At 41.6% G+C, this 24,937-nt stretch overlaps 1 long non-coding RNA gene across 1 annotated transcript; it reads left to right on the forward strand.

Moving 5' to 3' along the window:
* The first annotated feature begins 2,949 nt into the window (after positions 1 to 2,949).
* LOC148131358 (uncharacterized) lies at positions 2,950 to 24,017 on the forward strand. Its single transcript, XR_015748744.1, has 2 exons — positions 2,950 to 3,077; positions 23,807 to 24,017. It is a non-coding gene; the product is annotated as an uncharacterized LOC148131358 (long non-coding RNA).
* The last annotated feature ends 920 nt before the right edge of the window (positions 24,018 to 24,937 follow it).

The raw sequence follows: 24,937 nt of genomic DNA on the forward strand, positions 1-24,937 counted from the left end.
TTCGCCTGTATAGATGCGTTTGATATTTAAGAGATCGTGATCTACTAAGGAAAGCAAGAAAAAAGATTAATAAAAAGACCTTTAAAGGGGGAATCAGACGTTTTAATTTGTCGGATATGTATCCTGAAAGAAAAATTCCCATAATGAGTTGATTATTCAGTTGGAAATTGCATTTGTATCATTTTCAAAATTCCATGCTAATGTAAATTTAAAAAATTCTTTTTTTAAAATCGAATCAATATTAACCAGATAATGTCTCTTATTTTAACCTCAATATTAGATACTTGAAAATTAATCTATAAAATACCAAAGTTTAAAGAGGAATAAAGAATCCAGTAAATTCCAGAGCAACTGAATTAATATTTCTTCCTGATAAAGTCGGGTGGGATTCAAACTTCTTAACAACCGGTTCTGTGGGTGTGGCCTAATTTGTGGGTGTGGCTTGGTCATGTGACTGGCTAGGCATGGCTTGTATGTAAATATTATAAATATTGATGTAAATATTGATTTTTTTTATTTAAAAAGAGCAACTCTTAAAATCAGGCAAAGCAGGCAGGCAGATTGAGTTGCTCACAGAATCACAGATTCACTTAGAGATCTATGATTCTGCAATCTGCTACCTGAGTCTGCACTGAAAAATAGAAGCTTCAGTTCTAAGGAAGGTTCAGCTCTGCTTTTAGATTAGCTAGAAAGCAAGATATCCAATGCTTTCCTGCTTTCTAGCTAATCTAAATCTCCTGGCAAAGCAGAACAGCTGATGGTCAGGGGGAAAAAAGGAAAAATAGCAACTTACCAAATGCAGGCAAGTTTGATGGTGCGCATGCTAGGTAAGGAGTGAGTGGGCAGGGAGAGAAGGGGTGGGGCCAGCCGGTGGTGCAATTTGCTGGTTCTCTGAACTGGGCAGAATCATAACAACTGGTTTATAGAATCCCACCCCTGGATAAAGTACAATAAAGACAAGTTCATCTTTTGTTGATTGCATGAACACATTCTGCTCTTTATTTAGCAGCAGTAAGGATACATTTTTTCATTCTTCCAAAATATTGTTTTAAGCTGAATCTAGTCAAAAACTTTGGCATTCCCTGCTGGAAATGGTAGTTAATATTATTTCTAAAAGAATTGGAATAAAAATTCTAATAAGAATCAGGAGACCCATTCACAGATAAATTTCATCACAGTTCCCTTGGATAGTGCACTAGTGCCATTTGTGGAGCCAAAACAACCCTAATTACTTTCTTTGTATACAATTTCAGACTCATTGTGGAATGCCATATGAATTCTGTACGGGTGATACAATAGACATTTTCAGTGGAATTTCATTTTGTGTCATAACCTTTCAGTTCCCCACCCCCACCCCCACATAAAATCATAATAACGTAAGAAGACACTTAGGCCAACATGCAATCCTCTGCTCTTTGCAAGAACTCAAAACATTCAGGATAGATGATTCCATAGCATTTGACTGAAAATTGCAGTGAGAGAAATTAATTATGTTTCTAGTTAATACTGTATTAATATTATTAAAGAACATTTTTTTGATTATTCAGTTGGAACTTGACCTTTATGTTCAGTTCATTATTTCATGACTTACACTCTAAAGCAGGGGTGTGAAACTCGATTTCATTGAGGGCCGCATTAGGGTGGTGTTTGATCTTGGGGGGCTGGGGTGGGTGTGACCAGGGTGGGTGTGGCTAGGGTGGGCATGGCCTACTCGACATCACTTGTGTTAGGGGCACCTGTGATGGCCCGGGCGGGGCTGGGGGAATCCATTGTCTCCAGCAGAGGAAGGCGAGACCAAGGACAGTACCAAACCCTTTTCCTCCAGAGGAACCTCACTATCCCTCTCAGGCCACATGGAGGACCCCCAGATGGTGGTGCAGGCTGTCCAGAGGGCAGCAAAGGGCAAGTGCCCAGCCTGGTCCTCGAGCACCAAGGCACCAGGGATCCCACAACCCAGCCCAGCCCTGCTTCCTGGAGGGGGTGCCTGGCTGTACTTACCTCCTCCTTGAGGCTGCTGCTGCTGTTCTCCCTCTCCTTGATCAGGTTGCTCATGATGGTGTGTGCAGGAGGACAAAGTGTCTGGGTCAGAGAGAGGCTCACTTCCCTTCCACATAAGGACACCCAGCTTTGTAATCAAAGCATCCGCAGCAATAGGATGGGAAACCACCAGGAGAGGTCAGGAGGAGGAGATAAGGGGATGGCAAAAGGACAGCAGGACTGCTGGTGGGCCAAGTGCTAAGGCAGGACTTCCCTCAGACCCTCTCTCCCTCTCATTATAATCTCCTTCCTTCCCTTACTTCTTTTCCTTCCTTCTAATACTCCTTTCTTCTTCCTTCCACTTGTAAGGTCTCAAAAGTTTTCCCGAGCCACTGAGATGCTAAAGAGAGTGAGACTTGAGACAAGTCTTGCAAAAATAACAACTTTTTTTATTCTTTGGCCACAGTAAAAAGTTTGGGTGAATACTATATCCAAAACATACAGACAAAATGCATGTAAGAAATAGCCACACCCTGTATTATATATGCCAATAGAAACAAAGTTTATCCAATCAGAGACAAAAGTTCATTATTCAATGTGGGCAATGTCTTGCCCATGCCCTTCCACCCCTTTCCTCCCTTTTGTTATGAAAGGATGCTTCCTGTCAATGGTGGACTAGGGGAGCATTTAAAGATCATGAGTTTTGCTGGTCTAATGAGGGGGGGAGAAGAGGGGGGGTCAATGGACACTGAGGAGGCTAAGACTGCCATCCCAGTGATAGGAGAGGTAACCATACGCTGGATCAGAGGGATGAAATAGGGGAGGAGGAGGAGATCTCCAAAGCCTAAGATGTAAACTGAGTCTGCTATTTAGCCATTAAAGTTAAAGCAATAGCAGTTTCATTAGTTATTATTTCAAGCACAGTCTGTAATTATAAGTCTATTCAACATATAGGAGTTCTATAACCACACATTCCATCTTCTTCCCAGGTGGCTGATCCGAATACCTGAATTACTGTTTTTGGAAGCCACTGATTGTAGATCTGTGGTCTGCTTCCACATGAACAGATACACCCAGTCCGTCACCTTGTTGTATGAACAGTAAGAAAAACAATACACATGCTTCATACCTATGGCTAGGCAATTGCACCAGTGGTGGTATTCAAATAAAGTTGCCACCGGTTCCGTGGGCATGGCTTGGTGGCCGCGCTTTGCACGCATGCACACACTTTGCGTGCACCCGCGCGCCAAACACGCACTTTGCGCAGGCTCAGAGGCATTCTAACTTGCCTCCTGCAAGCCTGCACAATGGTGGTCGCTGTAGCAGCTGCTGCACGGCACTATTCTGCGCTGCGCAAAGCAGCTGCGCTTTGAATTCTGGCCATAAAAGTGAGTATGGGAGCTTGGATGGGCAGGTGGGCCAACCACAGAGCAGCGAAGAGAACCGGTTCGGTCTCCACTGTTCATCGCCGCTACCGGTTCTCCAGACACAGCTTGTTGTCCAGCCTATTGGCCAAGACCTGGCTGTACTTGACGTCTTTGACATCCTTCTGCCTGTTGAGGAACCAGTCGGGGATCTTGTGGTGATGACCCGCTCGACCTCATCTTCTGAGCTCCCCAGCCCACTTGGTCAGGTTGATGTCTGCTTTCTGCAACACCAATCATGCCTGCTTCTAGACTGAGAGCTGCTACTTATAATCATTGTGCCCCGATTGTATCTTGCTCAGACCACTGCTATGCATCCACACAAAACTACCTTGAAAACTAACCAGAAGCTGCAGAATGCAGTTGAAGGAGTATTATAGATGAAGACGCTATTACTGGTTTCTGAGATGCAGGGCTCCCTATAAAGTTTAGGGTGCAATTCCCAGTGTTTGTTATCACATACATGTACACCTCTTCAAGGCGCAGGGATGCATACTTGCAAGCTCACTCCAATTGAATGTCTCAGACAGTGCTGCTGGGTCCTGGGTCCAGAACAAAAATGTGTTCTATTTCGTAAGCCCTTTTTCTTACTGAAAGATACACAACTGTAAACTTCAGTAGGTGAGAGGAAAAATAAGTTCCTGCTGACTAAAAGTGGTAATGTACTTGAGTCAAATATTTATTAATTTCTATAAGAATATTTGGAAAACTGTTGCTACTACTACTCTGTCATTAGGGATCTTGGTGCTGACTGAACTTGGTTGTTTTACTGCAGACATTTCATTACCCAAACTAGTTAAATCATTAGTGCTAGTAACGACTGTGGTTATGTATGTCCATATGTTTGAATGGGAATAGTTTCATAAACCATAGTTTCAATTGGGAAATCGTGACCATCCTAGACCAAGCAAGTCCAAAAACGCTAGGGAATTGTTAGAAGCATGGCACTCTGACAAATTAGCCATCAAAAGACACATAAACAATAACTATAGATTATAGAAAAGAGACAATCAACAGAGCAAAAGTAGGACAAAAAGACCAAAAGCATTTCTCCACCAGCAATCAGTATCCAGAGGAGCATAAACTCTAAGATTAACATCAGACCAAGTAAACAATACCTCAATAAAGGAACTGCTAAACAAGTCAACGGTAAACAGAAGAAACAAAGAACCTCTAAGTCTCCCCCTCCAACACTGACAGGACAAGCTACTAGAATGGGGGTTGGCAACCTGTGGCCCCGGAGCCACATGTGGCTCTTTGGGCCTTCTGCTGCTGCTCCCTGTCACCCTGTCGCAGCAGAGGGATGAAAGACCTATTGCCCTGTCACGGCAGTAGCATGGCCCAGTGTTGGGATTCAAAAAAATTTACTATCGGTTTTGTGGGTGTGGCTTGGTGGGCATGGCATGGCTTGGTGAGTGTGGGGGAGGAAGGATACCGCAAAATCTCCATTCCTACCCCACTCCATTGTAAAATCTCCATTCCCTCTATACCCCAGTATCCTGCTTTCCAGCTCCGTTCTCCTGTGCAGGGCAACAACAGAAGACCCAGCCGATCACAGGGACTTGGGAGGCAGAGAATTGATGGGGGCAGGGCCAGTCAGAAGTGGTAGTTGCTGGTTCTCTGAACTACTCAAAATTTCCATTACCGGTTCTCCAGAATTGGTCAGAACCTGCTGAATACCACCTCTGGCATGGCCGGAGCCTTAGTGCAGGAGCAAAGCACTCCTGCATTTGCCTTTCTGCAGCATCAGCATTCTGCCTTTGTCATGATATTTACTATTGCTGCCAGCAAAGAGGGCTGGAAGAGAATGGCAGGGGCAGATCTTGTGGGGTGGGAGCCATCCCCCAAGCCTGACCTTCCTCCTCCCTTGTCAGTGGGGCCAAGAGAAAGAAGGGGGCAGCATGAGGAAGTGCTCCTTTGCCCCACCTAGCACCGAGCACAATATATCAGCAGGAGGGGGAGATGGCCCAGCAGAAGCGCCTTCATTGGTGAGTCGGACAGCAGAGAGGCATGGCCTGGCTCTCGCAATGGGACACTGTTTGGTACCTCCAGACATGAGCTGCAGCCTTTGAAATGCATCACTTTCTGTTGCCTGTGCCTTCCCCAGTCTCCGCTCTTTCACCCCAGCAAGAGCTATGTTTCTACTCGCTTTCTTTTCCTGTGCCTTTCCCTGGCAGCGATGGCTGGGGCCGTGGGGGGTCATCAGAGGTGTCAGGGCTGCTCCCCCTCACAGCAAGTTGGGCCTGGACAAGTGCGGAGAGTTCATGGTTGCTGGAATGCTAACATTATCCCGAATCTCTAAACAAACTCTAGCACCCTGAAAGGGGGCTGTCAGGGGTGCTGAGCTCCAGCATTGACTCCAAAAATGGAGCAGTATGAAGACTCAGTGAAGATGAAAGAAAGGGAGGAAGCTACAGAAGAAATGGTGAAACCAGAGAACTTATTGAGACCTAGTGCCCTGCTTCTGAAGAATTTGTGCAAGCAATGAAAGCTGAAGAGGAAAGGCAGAGACTAGGCATTCAGCCCAAGGAACTGGATTCATGTACAAGCTGCTAGACTGAACTGAATCCAGAGATGGGACCGGAGGAGAAGCTGCCTGAGCACCTTTCCTACTCCAGCCCTCTGAGATCAGTCCATGAGACAGAGTGGAGAAGCAGGAGGGCTTTGGAATCAGACAACTCCCAAGACTGGAAGCTGTTCCCTCCATCCCACAGCCAGTCATTGGTAGGGATCCCAGAGCAATTCCAGCAACTTAAGGTAGGGAGTTATGTCTCACAGCCACAACTCTTCAGCTGAGCTGGGCCCTAACTCAGCCCACATTCACTTTCCCTAGTCCAAGACTTGACAGTGGAACCAGCATGGCATTGGTCGGAGGTGGCCTAAGGATCAGCTCAGCATGGCAGGGCCAAGCAGCAAGGGAGGGACAACAGATGCAGCCGACATTGGCTACGTTACAAACCCCAATTCCTCTCCCTCCACAGCCAGCAAGGAGGTTACCTCCTTGGAGACTATTCCTCTAGGGTGGGAATTCTATCCTGATCAGGGGTGAGACCAATGCCAGTGTATGCCAGCACCAGTTGCACCATCTGGTTCAAGAGCACCATGGGCCCAAAGAGCAACAGCAATCCCTCCTCAGCAAGGGGATCAGTGCAGGCAGCAGGCTGAGCCCATCTCCCCTTTTCCAGTGTGGAGAAAAGTTCAGCAGGCGGCCTCTATTCAGCAGGTTCCAGTCCAGCCGCCTCTCGGAGCAACCCTGAAGGGGCTCTTCCTGCAGCATGCCCTAACCGCATATCAAATCCCAGCTCAGCCACCTCTCGGGGTACCCCTGCAAGGGCCTTCCTGCAGCTGGCCCCATACATTCCAGCTCAGCCCGTGGTTGCTATAGCAATGCCCCCTCCGACAGAATCAGTAACTTTCAAAGCAACTTTTGACGGACAGCATGAAAACTTTGCTTACTTTCTTACCTGGATCTGGTCACATATAGATCAATTTGGAAACCACTACACAACAAATCATGACCTAGTTTCTGCATTTACAGATGGGATGAATGAGGGGGACGCTTCCGCTTGGGTAGTTCAATTATACTATGAGTATGCCCTGAACTACAAGATGCCAATGCATTTGTTGAACTGCTCAGGGCTAGATTTGAAAACCTTGACAGAATAGGGGAGAGTGAAGGAAAAATAATGGAAATGAAGCAAGGCAAGCGACTCTTAAAATAATTTGTATGGGACTTTAGAAGGGTCACAAGCAACCTCATGAATTGGCCTGACAGAATACTTCTGCACTATTTTAAAAACGCTATTGATCCAGAAATCAAAAAAGCATGCAGCATCAGAGGAATACGAGAGAGACTACAGGACTGGTATTCCATGTCCATGAAGCTGGACAGGGAAATCAACCCACACTGAAAACCCCCTTCTGAGGGCCCTCCTATAAGAACTTTGGCTAGACGGCCTCTGTCTAAACCTGCTGAAGCTGCTCCGACCCAACCTATAAGGATTATAAAGTGCTATCAATGTGGCCAGGCTGGTCATAGGGCAGCTGAATGTCTGGCACCTGCACCTATTCCACAACCGAGGCCTAGTACAACTGCCAGAGGCTGAAGAACTCCACAAAAGCCTCCAGACACTAGCCGGTTTGCCACTCTGTAGAGGTTCCACTCCCCACAGAAGAGAGCAAGAAACCTCCAGCCAAAGAAATCCTTCCCGAAAAGGCAGATGAAGAAGAGGACCCCATGGTGAGTGCAGCCATTCCCCTTTTACAGTTAAAGTGAAGTTGGTGGTGCCTGAGACAGTGGAGGCAGGGGAAGTAAAAGCAGTAATAGATAGATAGTAAAATTTATTGTTCCAGATGCCTTATTGGACTCCTTATCATTGAACAATTAAGGATAAAGACTAAAGCCCTAAAATGCCCAATCAAGTTCGAACTGGTAGATGGAATGTTAATTGGAGGAGTCCCAGCCACCCAAATTACAGAGCTAATCAAACTAGAGATGGGCAGGCATCGTGAACTTATACTCCAAAATGTCAGAATCTATCATACTGGCACTTGCTTAGCTTGATAAATGGGCCCCTACCATCAAATGGGAAGATGGATACCAGAAAATCATAATTGGTGTCGGCCCGCTGCCCCCCAGTTCCTCCTACGAAGAGACTGCCAACCAACAGGGATCCACAACCAGAAGCAGCAGCCACCCCTTCAGACTCTCCTCCATGTGAGCCCCAGGTCCCTAAAAAATACAGGGACTTGGCTGAGGCTTTCAGTGAAGAGGAATGCAACATTTTACCCCCTCATCGAGCCGCTGATTGTGCCATCGAATTGGAACCCGGGGCAAAACTGCCAAAACCAAAGATGTATTCCATGACACCAGCTGAGATGATTGAGTTGAGAAAATACATCGATAACAATTTGGACAGAGGTTTCATTGAACCTGCCAAATCTAGGTTGGAAGCCCCAGTACTGTTTAAAGAAAAAAAGATGGAGGCTTGAGATTATGTGTGGACTTTAGGGGCATGAATAGGATGTGTGTAAAAAACATGTACCCCCTCCCCCTAATGAAAGACTTATTAAATCACCTGTCTAAACGCAAGATCTTTACCAAGCTAGATGTGAGAGAAGTCCGCATAAAGGAGGGAGACGAGTGGAAAACTGCCTTCAACTGCCCTCTGGGTAGTTTTCAGTTCTAAGTCATGCCTTTCGAACAGCCCCCCCCCCCCACCGTTGTATTTATGCAACTAATTAAGTTTTACATCTGCATCTGTACAAAGGGGTCCTTGCCTACTTGGCTGACATTCTTATATTCAGTGAAACCATCGAAGAACATGTCAGATTAGTTCGGCAAGTATTGAAAAAACTTTTAGCCGCCAAGTTATATACAGAGCTGTCAAAATGCGAATTCCATTCCGGTTTGCAGGGCTTTGGCGACAGACAGGAATCCGCAATCGTGCGCGGTTTCTGCCTGGGCTCACCACTGGAGCGCCCTGAGCCGGCTGGTTTCGGGGCTAAGCCACCCCGTAGAGGTGGTGAAGAGCGGGGAGATAGCCAGCAGGGTTGAGGAGAGCCGCATCTCTCCTCCTCAGCTGCCCGAAGGCGGTAGGAGCGGCAGTCAGAAATGGCCGCCTCAAAGAAGAACTCAACCGGAAAAGAAAGTGCAGGAGGAAGATAAGAAGTGAAAGTTTTTGGCTGACCGAGTTAAGCTGAAAAAAAAAAACTATTAAGGTACTCTGGAACTTAAATTTTACAAAAGATAACATCGCTCCCAAAGAAGGTCGGAAGCAGCAAAAGAAAGTGAAAAGGGAAAGTTTTTTTCTTCTTCTCTCTCCTTCCTTACATTGACAACTAAGAGATCGGAATAAGAAATCGGAAAAATCCACTTTGGCATCAATAGGCAATTAAGCTGAAAAAAACAATTAAATGCCAAAAGGACAATAAAGATTTCTGGACATTAAAAACTTTTTCTTTTATAAGCAGGAAGGGAGAGGAAAAGAATAAGGGCAGGATTTGGAGGGAGGAGACTGCCTGGACTTCAAAAGAATCTAAAGTAAAGCTTCAACAAGACTTCTAAAAGATACATTTTAACTGAGATTTTGCAACTAAATAGTAACCCCAGGAAGAGAAAGTAAAAAAAAAGTGTAAAAAGAAACAGCTTGTGTGTATTTGGATTGTCTGGTGACTTTTGGATTTTTGGTTATTATATTTGAATGACTAAAACCAATTGGGTGGTTGTTTAATTTTTTTTACAATGGCATCACTTCTGGATGAATTGAAAATGGAACTTAAAAAATACAAAGAAGATGCACAAGAAGGGAAGGGCTCTTTTGGCTTTGTTTTTCAATTCTTAGAAATGGAGATCTGCAACTACGAGAAACAACAAGAAAAGACTGCAAAACAAGAAGACTGGGACAAAGATGAAGCCATCTTTAATGAACAAGTAACTCTATGTGGGGAAGAAAGGGGAAAGGGGGGAAAGAGAATGGAGAATTTAGGACTTAAAAAAACAGCCAAAGAAGGGAAAAATAATTTGAAAAGTGGATATAATGTTGTAAAGCAACAGAAAAGGGGAATACAGAAGAGGGAAATGGAGGTTGAGAGACAGGGGGTAAAAAGGGGAGAGAGAAGAAGAGAGGGAAGAAGGAAAAGAAGAGAAGTTACAAAGGCTTGGAGCAAGATGTAAAGAAACAGGACCTATTTAGAGATAATGGGTGAAAATCTAACTGAAAAAGGGATTCTGTGAAGGTACATAAAATTGTATTGTTATATTTGTAATAGAAATAATTTTAGAAAATTGGAAACAACATATGATTAAAAAGAGGGATAAAGTAGTTGGTGTGGTTTGGGGAAATGTTTGTGAATAAAATAAATGAAATAAAATAAATGAGAAAATTGAATTAGGAAGGAACGGGAAAATTTTAATTAGTCAATGTTTTATAAAATATAAGTGAAGAGGGGGGGGGAATTAACTATGGAAAGTTTATAATTGTTCCCATAGAAGTATGATATTTATTTGAAGAGTAATGTGCAAAATGTTAAGATTTAAATGAATATTAATATTGATGATAAAACTGAATTGGAATGGATTGTTGTTTTAATTATATTATACATTTATATTTTTTTTCTTTTTTCAGGAATACAGTGTGTAGTTTTAGAATGTACCAAGCAGAATCCGAATGGAAGTTATGTATTATATTAAATGTTATAATTTTTAGGGGAAAGATATAAAGGCGTCATACTCCAATCAGTGATTACAGGAGAAATTTTGTTTAATGAGAAAAGATAGTAGACAGTTGAAACAGGACAGACAAAGAATATAAGTACAATGATTTGAATTGAGATGAAATAAATAAAATAAAGAAAGTTAAAAGAGGGGAAAAGCTATGTAGAAAATGTAGAATAGTAATAAGATATGGAATGGAATATAAAAATGACTATGAACTTGAATTTGTGTCTCTACGAAGAGATGTAACCCGGGATTATGCTGCTTTCAAAAAAGATGTTTTACTTGTATTTCTTTTCTTTTTGTGAAAACTCAAATAAAACTTACAAAAAAAAATAGCGAATTCCATAAAGAGTCTTTGGACTACCTGGGCTACCGAGTGTCTAACCAGGGGATTGAGATGGACCCTGGAAAGGTAAAGGCATTGCTAGACTGGCAACCCCCCCAAAACACGTAAACAACTTCAGAACTTCTTGGGTTTTGCAAATTTCTATAGGCAATTTATTCCTTCATTTGCCGAGGTCGCCCTCCCTTCAACAGAGTTACTGAAAACTGGGCCTTCCCCAACCAAACTAAAACTCAATCAACCCCTTACTTGGACAATGAACTCTCAGAACGTTAAAACGCTTATTTGCTGGGATTTCCGGTTTGTCGGCTTCGCGAGCGGCAGGGATTCGCGATACTGCGCGATCCCTGCTGCGCTAGCCGTTTTTGGTGCTCCGATCCGGATGGGTTTGGAGCTAAGGCTGCCCTGCAGGGGCGGCTGAAGATAGGGGGGATCCGGAGAGGGGTTTTGGGGTGTTGCACACCCCCTCCCCGGCCGGCAGAACCCCCTTTTCCCAAGACGGTGCAGCGGCGGTCCGCAATGGCCGCCACAAAGAAGCCGGCAGCTGGGTAAGAATGCGCAGGAGGAAGAGGAGAAGCCTTTGAAAGTGAAAGTTTTTCTTGGTTGACCCAGGACTCTAAGACATATTTAACATAATTCCTGGAAATTATGGCTTTTTGAATGATTCTTTCCAGAAAAGAAAATAAGTGGCAATTTTGAGGTGCTGAAAGGAAAGTTTACTCTCCTTCCCTACGGAATCAACAAGTGGATACTGAGAAACCTGTCTTTTTCAGGTAAAAACTGACTTTATGTGATATGTGGGAAGGGAGAGGACAAAAAATATATTTATATGTTAAGATTTTGTTGGAGGAGATGCCTTAAGGATTTGAAGACTGAAATATATTGCAATAAGGCTTTAAGATACAGATTTGGACTTTCTTTTTTTGATTGATACTACCCCAGGAAGAGAAAGTGAGAACTTTGTCTTGTCTTGGCTTGATTGATGACTTTGGGATTGTTCTATTTTTTTGAAATATCTTGGTTGTTGCAAGAAGAAAGAGGGGGAAAAAAAGAAAAGAAAAGATTTATAATGGCTTTTTCTGCTGAGGAACTGAGAAAAGAATATGAGCAAACAAAAAAAGATGGCAAAGATGGTGTGAAAGAAGCCTTCCTTTTTTTAGAAATGGCGCTTGCTACCTATCAACAAACACTACAACAGATGGAGGCAGCAGCAGCAGCAGCAGCAGCAGAAGAAGAAGAAGAAGAAGAAGCCATCTTTAATGAATTTCAAAATTTAACTAAGAAAGAAGGAAGAAAGAAAGGAAGGAAAATGAAGGACTTAAGATTCAAAAAAACACTAAAGAAAGAGAAAAATAAGGTGCAAAATCAATATAAACAAAAGAAAAAAGGAACACAACAGAGAAGGGAAGCCAGTAAAGCAGAGGCTAGGAGAAGGGGGGGTAGAAAGGTCTGGTGGGGGAAGAAAGAAAGGGAAAAGGTGGAGAAAAGCCACAAAGTTTTGAAATTAGATGGGAAAAGAGGAATCTTTTTTAGGGACAAAGGGTAAAGTATAATTTCTTTAAAAAAGATTTTGCAAGGTACATAAGATGGTATTGTAGCATTTGTATTATTAGAATGGTTTAAGAGTTAATAAGAGATTAAAATGTTGAAATGTTTAGTAATGATTGATTTTAAAATTTAATAAAATATTAAAGGGAATGTTTAGAATATTGAGTTTTAATTAAAGAGTTTAATATGACTATGGTATTGATGTTATTATAAAATTATTATTGTAGCATTTGTCTTTGGAAAAGGCAATGGGGATGTTATAAGATTCAATATTTAGATCTATTATTTAAGTATGTATTTAATCATTTTGGATTTATTATTTTTCTCTTATTAAAAAAAAATAGTAGATAGAATGTACCAAGCAGAATCAGATTGGGTATTAGGTGTTATTTTAAATGTTAATCTAATTATTTTAGGGGGAAGATAGAAAGGCATCATACTCTGTTTAGTGATTTCAGGAGAAATTCTTTTTTTTTTTATTATAAGGAATGAGACAAAGGGATAATAAAGAATGGACAAAAGATACAAATATAATGACTCAAATTAAGATGGATTAAATAAGATAGAATTAAGAAGAGTGAAATGTGTGGAGAAGCTAATATAGAAGACATAGAATGATAAATAAAATAGGTAATGACATGTAAGATGAGCATGAATATAATTGAAGTCCATGTAGAGAGAGGTACCTGGGGCCAAGTTACTTTCCTAAAAGATTTTTTATATGTTTGTGTGTTGTGTGTTTATGTTTCTGGGAGAATTAATAAAACCTTGCAGAAATGTAGAATGAGAATAATGGTAACCAAGTCAGAAAGAAATAGATGAAATAATAATAGTGAAATTGAATAAGAGTAAAGAGAAGTAAAGAGAAATTGGATAAGAGGTATTTGTATGCTCATATGGAAATGGTTTAATATTGTATTAAAAAAAGGTTTTATTTGACTTATAAAATTTATAATGGAAAAAGGTTTAAGTATGTAATGGTTAATGATGATTTGTTTGTCTTTAAAATTAATAAAATTTGTTTAAAAAAAACAAAAAACGCTTATTTGCTGCTGAGCCTATCCTCCAGCATCCAGACCCGACCAAACCTTTTGTAGTCCAAGCTAATGCCAGTGATGTGGCTGTCACGGTGATTCTTTTCCAGAAGAACTCTCAAGACCAGCTGATGCCTTGTGCTTATGGGTCCAAAAAGTTGACACAGAGCATAGGTGGGAGGTTTGGGAAAAAGAGGCATTTTCTGTGCAATGGGCTTTACTATCTTGGAGGCATTTCCTGGAAGGAGTGAAGGATCCTTTCAAGGTGTGGACTGATCATAAGAACCTCGAGGCTCTAAAGACACCTCAGAAGCTCTTTTTAGGAAAAGTCCACTTGTCTCAATACTTGAAGAGATTCAACTTTAACATGAAATATATCCCAGGAGGGAAAAACATATTGGCAGACGCCCTGTCTAGAAAACCCCAATTTGACAGTCGATGAGAGGAGGTAGTGCAAACTATGATATCAAAAACCAATCTGCAGGCCAAGTAACCACCCGAGGCCAAGCCAAACGCAGCCTCAGACTCCTAGAAGACAAACTGATAACCGATTTGAAAGCAGCACTTTTAACCGATCCATGGTTTGTTGAACATCAACCTGATTTGACAATGATCGAAGGATTGGCTTGGAAAGGAACCAAGATTTATGTACTCAATACCCTAAGACTGATGATACTGAAATGTAGCCATGACTCGTGATTGGCAGGACACTTTGGGTTCTTAAAAACCCTACATTTAGTCAGGAAACAGTTCTGGTGGCCAAAAATGAAAACTGATGTCAAAGACTGAAAAGTTGCTTAATTTATGCCACGATGAAACACAGAACTGGAAAAACCCCTGGCCTCCTTCAACAAGTAGCTGAACCAACGAAGCTGTGGGAAGAAATCGCGATGGACTTTATCATAGAGACACTGGAGAGCAGAGGAAGTACTGTGATTTGGATTGTTATTGACTTATTCTCTAAGCAAGCCCACTTTACAGCATGTAACTGACTACCTTCGGCTAAGAAATTGGTGAAACTGTTTGTGAAGCATATTTATCGGCTCCATGGAGTGCCTCATAGAGTAATCTCAGCTTACATAGAGTAATCTCAGTACAGTTTACTGCCAAAGTCTGGAGGGAGTTTTTGAAGTCCATTGGGTCGTCCCAAGGGCTTTCCTCAGAATTCCATCCAGCATGCAACGGGGCAGCAGAGATAGTGAATGCTATGGTGGAACAATACATTAGATGTTATGTGAATTATCAACAGGAGAACTGGGCAGAACTGTTACCATTTGCAGAAGTTGCTTACAACAAGCAGCACAGGCTTAAGTCCTTTCCAAATTAACACCGGCATGGATTTTGTCTCTATGCCGGAGCTTCTTAGGGAACCCCTAACATCCATGTCTTTAACAGAGTGGATGGAATCATTAAAGAAAGTTGGGAGGATACTAAAAAAGCTCTAGCTGAAGCGCTGAGGAATATAAAAAACCAGCAGACAAACATAGATCCCTCCAACCACAATTTAAAGTGGGGGACAAAGTGTTTTTGTCAAATAAATATCTTAAGTTGAAACTTTCTAGTAGAAAGTTGGGCCCTAAATTCTTGGGTCCATTCCCTATTTCTAAGATAATCAATCCAGTGACGGTCCAATTAAGTCTCCCTCGGCTGTTGGGGAAAACACACCTAGTATTCCATAGTAGCTTGTTGAAGTCTGCTGTAGGTTTTAATCTAAGGCCAATACCAGCAGCTCCCCCAAACCTCTGATTGTACAGGTTGAGACACATTATGAAATAAAGAAAATCCTTGGTTTTAGATTACACCAAGGACGATTACAATATTTGGTGCTATGGAAAGGCTACCCTTTGTCAGAAGCTACTTAGGTGAAAAGATGGGATATAAATGCAGATAGATTGATTAAACAATTCCATGAACAATTCCCTGACAAGCCAAAGGGTCCACTTGGAGGGGGCAGAGGGGTTAAGGGCATTGCATTAACCCCTGGTTGTGTTTTGTTTATTGAATTTTCCAGGATGTGATTTTTTCAAGGGGTGTGTGTGTTAGGAATGTAAATCACCTAACAGTTATTTGGGTTGGAAATATATAAACTAAGATAGACATTTTAATACTATGGCTTTAAGAAAATGATAAAACTGTAATTGGGTGTGGTTCCACAAATGGCCATAAGATGGAGCCAGAAACCTGGGTTGTTAGTCTCCGAAGAGAGTCTCAGTGAAGAGAGTGAGTCTCTGTTTCCTTCTGTTGGAGAGAGTTGTCGTTCCTCCTAATGACTGTTACTGATCGTTGATGTAAGTCTCTTACTGAACTGTTTTTTGATACTGGACTTTGATATTTGGATTATCCCTGAACTGAACACTGACTGCTTTACCTGTGAATGACTTGGACTGCTTATCTTGGACTGTGCTTAAAAGTTTATTGGAAGTAAAAACTTACATTTACTGTACAGTGTATCTGTGTGCTGCGTGTGTATTATTCAACATTACTCTCACTATGTCTCCCTGTATGCGCTCATTCTCCTAACGGGGAATTACCTCAACACTGGTTATGGGCCCAGGCCATACCAGGCTCAGATAACTGAGAGTTGGTGTGAATACACAGTACTGTATACAGACAGCTGTTTACTGTTTAATTGTGGGTTACTATCCTGGTAAAGATGGCACAAGACACTTCAACAAGTCTATCACTGATAACCTGGTTGGATGGAACAAACTATGTTTCCTGGTCTATGAAGTGCAGTCTACTTCTGCATAGAGAAGGGTTATGGGCTGTAGTTCAAGATCCACCGGATGTAAATGCTTGGGATCCAGAAAATGAGGACGATGCCAAGAAGCTTGCTGACTTTAAACAGAACAACAAATGAGCTCTTTGTATAATTGGACTAACACTGAGTGACCAGCAGCTAGTCCATATTCATGGAGAAGAGTCTGCTGCTAAGTGTTGGGATAATTTGAAGAGGATTTATGTTCGTGACAGTGTAGGTGCACACATATATCTTACACGTAAACTGGTTGGAACACGTCTTCTGAAAGGTGGAGATATGTTAGCTCATTTGAACTTCATGAAAATAACTTTTCAAGAGCTACATGAAAAGGAACTGATATTTTCAGAGCTGCATAAAGTTTACATCATTCTTTCCTCATTGGATGAAAGTTATGATGATTATGTATCTTCACTGGAAGTCCTGCCCAGAGATAAACTGACATTGACTGACATAACTGGAAGGTTGTTAGAAGAAGCAAGAAGATGGCTGGATAGGGATCAACTGAGGAAGGAACAACCACAAGAAAAGGATTTGTGTTCAACTGCCTATACTGTTAGGAAATGTTTTTCTTGTGGAGCTAGGGGACATATAGCTAGATTCTGTAAGGGAAAACAACAGAATACTGGTAATCACCAGAAGGCCAATAAGAATGTTAGTTTAGCTATGTCTAGCAATTCAACTGTAAACCATGATTTGTGGGTTGTTGATAGTGGAGCATCTCAATGCATTACTAAAGATAGAGAGAGGTTTGTAAAGATGTCTACAAGTAAGCAACATGTATCATTGGCAAATGGATGGAAGATGAAGGCTTCTGGTAAAAGTACTGCATATTGTTCTTGTATAAACGAGCATTTAACTATGTTATATGTACCTAAACTGAAATTTAATTTGCTATCAGTAAGGGCTTTAGTTAATCTTGGTTATGTAGTAACCTTTAGGGGAGATAACTGTATAATAGAGAAAGAGGGTAAAAGTGTTACTGCTACTTTAGAAAATGATTTATATGTGATACATGATGACCAGTTGAAGATGGCTAACTCAGTTTATAACAATGTTAAGCCACATGATGAATGTATACATTTACTGCATAGATGTCTAGGTCATATTAATTTCAAAATGTTAAAACAAACTGTTGAATTGTCAGAGGGAGTAAAACTAAAACCCTGTAGCAAGTATTTAAACTGTAATGCTTGTAGCCAAGAGAAAAGCAAGGTCATTCCAGCAAACAGACTTAATGGGTTTAAGACCAAAGAACTTTTAGAGATTGTGTTTGCTGATATAATTGGCCCTAAGAAACCTAGTTTAGGAGGTGCCTGCTATATTTTGAGTATTATGGACCATTACTCACGATACGGTTTCTGCTATCTTATGAAAAACAAAACAGAAACATTCCAACATTTCTTTAACTGGCTAAGGTTTGCAGAGAGAAAAATGAGGAGTGAAGTAATTACTTTAGTTACTGATAATGGGACTGAATTTGTTAACAAAAGATTCCAAACTATGTTGAAATTGGCTGGTGTTGAGCATAAACGTTCTGCACCTTACAGATCCCAACATAACTCGTTTGTAGAACGAAGAGGGCAAACATTACAAGCCATGGCTCGCACTATGTTATCTGATTCAGGTTTGCCTGAAACACTGTGGGGTGAAGCCATAATGTGTAGCAATCGTGTTTTAAACAATGTAGTTAACACAACAACTGCTGAATTGCCATTCACTCATTGGCATGGCAGAAAACCAAATTTAAGCTATCTACACACATTTGGAGCTCCAGCATGGGTGCATATTCCCTCACAAGTAAGACTGAAAGGGCAACATAGAGCTAAGAAGTTATTTTTTGTAGGTTACGAGGCCAACCATAGATTGTTTAGATTCTGGGATCCAGGCACAGCTCAAGTTCATTGTAGTGCTAGTGCAAAATTTCTTGAGCACGTTGGGTGGAATAAACTGGAACAGGAATCCAGCAATGATATTATTATTGACACCCAAATAGTCCCTAAAGATAAAATAAGTAAACCACAAATAGCCATTAAAGAGGAAGAACAGGAGGAAGTAGAACAGGCACAGGAGGAGGTAGGAGAACAGGAGCAGGTGGCACAGGTGAGTCCACCAGTAAGCCCTGTAATACCAAGATGTTCAACCCGAGTAACACGACCACCTGATAGATATCAGGCTATTATTGTATGCCAAGTGAATACAGTTCCAAATAACTATAATGAACTAAAACTGTATCCTGCTAAGGATCAGGCTGCTTGGCAGGAAGCAATGGATAGGGAACTGAAATCCTTACAAAAGTTGGAGGTATATGAAAATGTTAAGTTACCACCAGGTAAACATGCCATGGGATGTAAATGGATTTATAAACTAAAGACAGGTGTGGATGGGACTGTTACCCATAAAGCCAGGTTAGTAGCACAAGGGTTCAATCAGACAGCAAATGACTATGATGAGGTGTTTGCACCTAGTCTGAAGTCTACTACATTAAGGGCAGCATTAGTGTGGGCAGCTAAGGAGAAATACATTCTAAATCATTTGGATGTAGAAACGGCATGTCTGCATGCACCGTTGCAACACACTATATATTTAAAGAAACCTTTAGGTCTCAAAATGGTAATGCAACTGATTGCTGGAGATTGAAAAAGAGTCTTTATGGTTTGAAGCAATCAGGATATGAGTGGAACCAATGTATAGTTAAAGAATTAACTAAGATAGGTTTTGTAGCTGGCATGGCTGATCCATGTTTGTTCAAAAGAAAAAGTAATGGTGTAATTTCATTGTTGCTATTATTTACTGATGACATAGCATTAATCACCAAAACTGAACAAGAAGCTACTAAAATAATCTCACTGTTAGAGAAGAAATTTAAGATAAAACAGTTAGGAGAAATCAAACAATATCTTGGTTTAAAGATAGATAGAACTAGGGGAGGATACAAAATCTCACAGGCAGATAAAATTAACCAATTGCTAAAAAGTTTTAAAATGGAACTTTGTAAGCCAGCTAAAACACCAATGAGTCAAGAGTTTAGCCATAGTGATGTTCAAAGTCCTAATTTTGATAAGAACATTTATCAGTCTTTGATTGGTAGTTTATGTTATCTCAGTAATTGGTCAAGGCCTGATCTAGCATACAGTGTTAACCAATTAGCAAGATTTAATGCTGAGCCGACTGAAAGGCACTGGCAAGCTGCTAAACGTGTGTTAAGATATCTGAAACAAACAATGCATTATGCATTGTATTTGGAGTCTAAAGATGAACTGAGTTTAACTGCATATGCCGATGCAAGTTTTGCTACAGACATAAATACACGAAAATCTACATCGGGTACTGTAGTATTATTGGGAAAAGCTTTGATTGGATGGAGGTCTATTAACAGAAACATCTAAGTTTGTCAACAATGGAGGCTGAATTTTCATGTTTGTCTTTATTATGTACAGATTTAGTTTGTTATAAGCAACTACTAATTGACATGGGAATTGATGTAAAAGATTCTATTGTTATTTATGAAGATAAACAATCAGCAATACAGATGGCTTCAAATATTGCTGTTAAAACAAGAACGAAACACACAAATTTAAGATATTTAAATGTGAGACAATGTGTGCAAAGTAAAATGATTAAGCTAGAATACTGTAAGTCAGAAAACAATATAGCGGATCATTTTACAAAGGCCCAAGGCTCTATAAAACATAAGGCATGCTGCGAGGATTATGGACTTAGAATGTAAGGTTGTAGATATTGTCCACCCAAAGGGGAGAATGTTAGGAATGTAAGTCACCTAACAGTTATTTGGGTTGGAAATATATAAACTAAGATAGACATTTTAATACTATGGCTTTAAGAAAATGATAAAACTGTAATTGGGTGTGGTTCCGCAAATGGCCATAAGATGGAGCCAGAAACCTGGGTTGTTAGTCTCCAAAGAGAGTCTCAGTGAAGAGAGCGAGTCTCTGTTTCCTTCTGTTGGAGAGAGTTGCCGTTCCTCCTAATGACTGTTACTGATCGTTGATGTCTCTTACTGAACTGTTTTTTGATACTGGACTTTGATATTTGGATTATCCCTGAACTGAACACTGACTGCTTTACCTGTGAATGACTTGGACTGCTTATCTTGGACTGTGCTTAAAAGTTTATTGGAAGTAAAAACTTCTGTATGCTGTGTGTCTTCACTACTCTCACTACGTCTCCCTGTATGCACTCATTCTCCTAACGGGGAATTGCCTCAACGGGGGGGACACCTGTCAACTTTGGAAGCCATATTGAGATCCAATGCATCCATGCTGCCACAATTGTGGCTGGGAAAGTGGGAGGGGGGGATTCATTGGAGTATATCTAGTCAGACATAATTCTTTTTCTGATTCAAGGTCAAGTCATGTTGCACATAGTGAAAGGAAGCCTTACTTTGGGATGGATGGTGATTGGGCCATGTGATGTGGTGATGGGTGTAGGGGATGGATTTGTAGTTTTTACTTATTGCAAGGAAGTCTGGAACTTTCAGATTCAGGATTCCACAGTTGTGCCAGTTACTATCCAAATAAAAGGAACTTTTGAGTTGTCTGTCTCAAAGTTATTGGTTGGAATGGAAGGTTGCTGGAAAGCTCACAGCGTGCTTCACAATGGGGTACTCCTGGATCCCTTCCCTCTCCTGGAGCCCATTACAACACAATGTGACCCTGCCCCAATTGCACCTGGCATCTCTCTCTCTCTCCCTCCCTCCCTCTCTGAATCCTTTTTCTGCTTGTTCTCTTTCTGGCTTCCATAAAAATGGGGGGAATAATTGGGCTTTGTGGGGGGAAGGGTGCTGGAGGGTGAAGTTGGTGTATTGTAAAAGTTGGGATGCTTTCTTGATTATGCTTGTATGGGAAGAAAAAATAGGCTATTGATCTATCAGATTCAACAAGGCCTTTGGATGATAGACCCTCACCAAATTGTTCAGCCTGTCTGTCCCCTTTTGCCCAGCTGAAATGACTTTTAATCAAAGTAGCTGTCCTCTTTCATCCTAAATGATGTTGAACTTACTTCTATAACTGATATCGGTAGCTTATGTGCAGATATTGCTTTGTATGTTTCATTTTGTGTTGTTCATACGAACAAGAAAGAGTGAATGTGGAAAGAAAAAAATAGATCATCGATCTATCAGATTCAACAAGGCCTTTGGATGATAGCAGACCCCAGAATAAAAGAGACATGAACCAAAGTTTTAGACAGGATGATTTGAAAATGTACCAGAGCTATTTGTAATCCTTCTGAGCTGTTTTGTGGAGTGTGATTTTGCAAAGTACGTAGTTTTGAAAACCATGAGAAATAGGGAACAGAAAGTAGCCGATGGATAGAAGTTTGAGATGTACACGGGTATATGTGGAGACTGTCAGTAAGAAAGAACAGCGAAGTAAGTTATGAAATGCATGCAGAAAAGTATAAAAAGAATGTCTTGGAATGTGTTCAGGGCCACTGATCATGGCTACTCCTTGCTGGACTCAGCCATGTCAGTGGAGCTCCAACATGGAGCTCTGCCGGGCATTCCCATAGCTCAGCCCAGGCCAGCTCAAGTGGCTGCCATAGCCTAAACCCCTTTGGGGGGCAGCACCACAAAGGCGCCAAATTCCAAAAGGTCCTCCGTTGTAAGTAAAATACAGAGGGGATCCCAAGAAGTTGGGATTCTTCTTAGCCCAAGTTTGGAACCATATGGAGGAATATGGTGATGATTTTGCCTCAGATGCAGCAAAAGTGAGATGTGGCACCAGAACATTAGAGGGAACCGCAGCAAAATGGATGGTCATCCTGCATAACAGGAGAAACCCAATGTTTCATCATTAACTGAGTGGATAACCCAACTCCAGCTTACCTGGCCAGTTACCCGTAAAGTAGCGGTCACCTACCGGTGGGCCGTGAGAAAATTTTGGTGGGACGCAGAGAAATCTCACCCCCAGAGCACCCCCCAAAGCAATTAATCCAGGCTATGCAGAAACACAAGGCTGCGCATCCCACATGGCCTGCAGGAATCCTCCCTGCCCACTCACTCCTTACCAGCAAACTTGCCTGCTAAATTCCTATTTTTCCTTTTTCCAACCATCATCTGTTCTGCTGTACCGGGAGATTTAGATTAGCTAGGAAGCAGGAAATGGTTGGATTTCTTGCTTTCTAGCTAGTGTTTAGATCTTTGGCTCTGCTTTTAAGCACTGCCGAACCTCCCTTAGGACTGAAGGTTCTATTATTCAGTGCAAACTTACGGCAAGCAAATTTGAGAGACTGAGCTAGCCGATGGCAGATAGATCTCTGAATGATTCTGTGAACAACTCAATCTACCTGCCTGCTTTGTCTGATTTTGGGTAAAAGTTGCTCTTTTTTAAATAAAAAAATTCAATATTTACATACATGGTGTGTTGTGAGTTAATTTTGTGAGTTTGCTTGCAAGCAAATTTTATGTGACAGGCTGAGCTAGCCAATGGCAGATAGATTTCTGAATGAATCTGTGATTCTGTGAGCAGCTCAATCTGCCTGCCTGCTTTGCCTGATTTTGGGTAAAAGTTGCTCTTTTTTAATAAAAAAATCAGTATATAAATATTTATAATATTTACATACAAGCCATGCCCAGCCAGTCACATGACCACCAAGCCACACCCACAAATTAGGCTATGTCCAGATTACCACACTCACAAATTAGGCCACGCCCACAGGTTAGTGGTCCCTGGGATTTAAAATTATGAGTTTGGTGGTCCCTGAGATCCAAAAAGTTGGCGACCCCGCCGTAAAGCATTAGATGACACTCATCAAGCTCAGACAAGAAGAGAGCTCCACAAAAACCATACCAAGTGGGTGATAAAGTCTTCTTGTTCACTAAGTATTTACAAACAATCCAGAAATATAAAAAATTGGGACCTAAATATGTGGGACCTTTCCCAATTGTACGAATTGTGGATTCTGTTGCAGTGCAATTACAATTGCCAAAGATGTTTAGAAGGATCCACCCTATTTTTCATGTCAGTTTGTTGAAACCTGAACATACGTCCAAATTGTGACCTGACTAGGCTGCCCCACCAGTTCCTCTTTTAATTAAGGGTTGTTTGAGATTAAAGATATTCTATATTCCAGGAAACAGAGAGGAAGTCTCCAATATTTAGTTCGTTGAAAGCATTTCCCTCCTCAGTTGGAATGGGTGAACGAATAAGCCCCTAAGCTTATACAAGCATTTCATTCAAAATATCCTGACAAACCTTAAATTCTTATATATATAATATTGTCTCTAGAATGTTTATTTTCCTATTGTTTTACTCTCTTTTCTTTTCTAGGGCTAACGCCTCTTTTGCAGGAGGGCCGAATGTCAGCCTCGAAGAATCCTTCTTCTGCTTGTTCTCTTTCCAGCTGCCATAGAAACGGGGGAATAATTGGGCTTCGTGGGGTGTGTGTGCTGCAGGATGAAGTTGGTGTATTGTAAAAGTTGGGATGCTTTCTTGATTATGCTTACTTGCTTACTGACCAGATGTACTCTTATTTCTCTAGGCCAAGGTCAACTGCCTTGGAATACCAGATGTGTGAAATGCCACCTGAAGATGTACCCACATGACATTATACACACCTCAGATTGGATGGCCAGTTTGAACTATTGGGGGTGGGAATATGGGATAACTTTCTATATGTGATTTTTGTGCCTATTGCCTCAGGTCTTGTATTTCTTCTGCAAATTCAGTAAAAGTCCTTTTCTCTATAATAATGGAGTTTAAGGTTTTCTTTCTTGGATTTTGAATGGAACTACAGCTGACACAGAGAGAGGAAGACAGATTCTGCTCTCCTGTCTCCGCCTTGCCCAGTTTTGCAAGGATTCAGGAGATGCTGCCTTGGTGATTGTGGGGGTGGGAATTTGTTCCCATTCTTTGCTTGCCAAATGTCTTCTGGGGTGCCCAGGGATTATATTTTCTGGCCATTTTGGACCGAGTTGCAGGATGCATATATGTGCGTGTGCATGCTGCTGCTTAGGATGATGCTTCTCTGAAGTGAGTGCAGTGATCCACAGCCTGACAGTCACTCCTTTTGCAACACAAGGTTTATTTTTATATCTTTCCAGAGATAGAGAGAATGTAGTCAAATTTCCTTATAGTTATTCCCTGGGTGTGTGGGTTGGGACGTGGAGGTGGAGAGTGGGAGGGAGGAAGGGAGAGAGAGAAAGAAACAGACAAAGAGAGAGAGAGATGAGTGAGAGGGGGATGAGAAGATAGAGAAGGAGATTGAGAGAAAAAGAGAATGAGAGACGAGAGAGGGACACAGAGAGAAAAAGATGAAAGAGAAAAAAAGAGGAGAGAGAGAGAGGGAGATAGAGAGAGAGGGTGATAGAGGGGGAGATGGAGAGAAAAAAAGAGAAAGATGAGAGGGAGAGGGAGATAGAGAAAAAGAGAGAGATGAGAGAGCAGGAGATAGAGAGGGAGAAATAAAGGTGAGAGGGAGGGAGGGGAAGAGAGGGAGGGAGATACCTATTCTCCATAGAAAAGAAAACACAGGGAGCCACAAAACCTGGGTAGGCATGGCTGGGGGTCATGTGACTGGGTGAGTGATGTTGAGTTGGCTACGCCCACCCAGATTTTGTGGCTCCCTGTGTTTATTTTCTGTGGAAAATGGGCCCAAGTGGCTCTTTGAGTG

This window comes from Notechis scutatus, chromosome 3, assembly GCF_049901735.1.
Source record: "Notechis scutatus isolate UNSWTSFEM ecotype Mainland chromosome 3, rNotScu1.2, whole genome shotgun sequence".
NCBI classification, from domain to species: Eukaryota; Metazoa; Chordata; class Lepidosauria; order Squamata; family Elapidae; genus Notechis; species Notechis scutatus.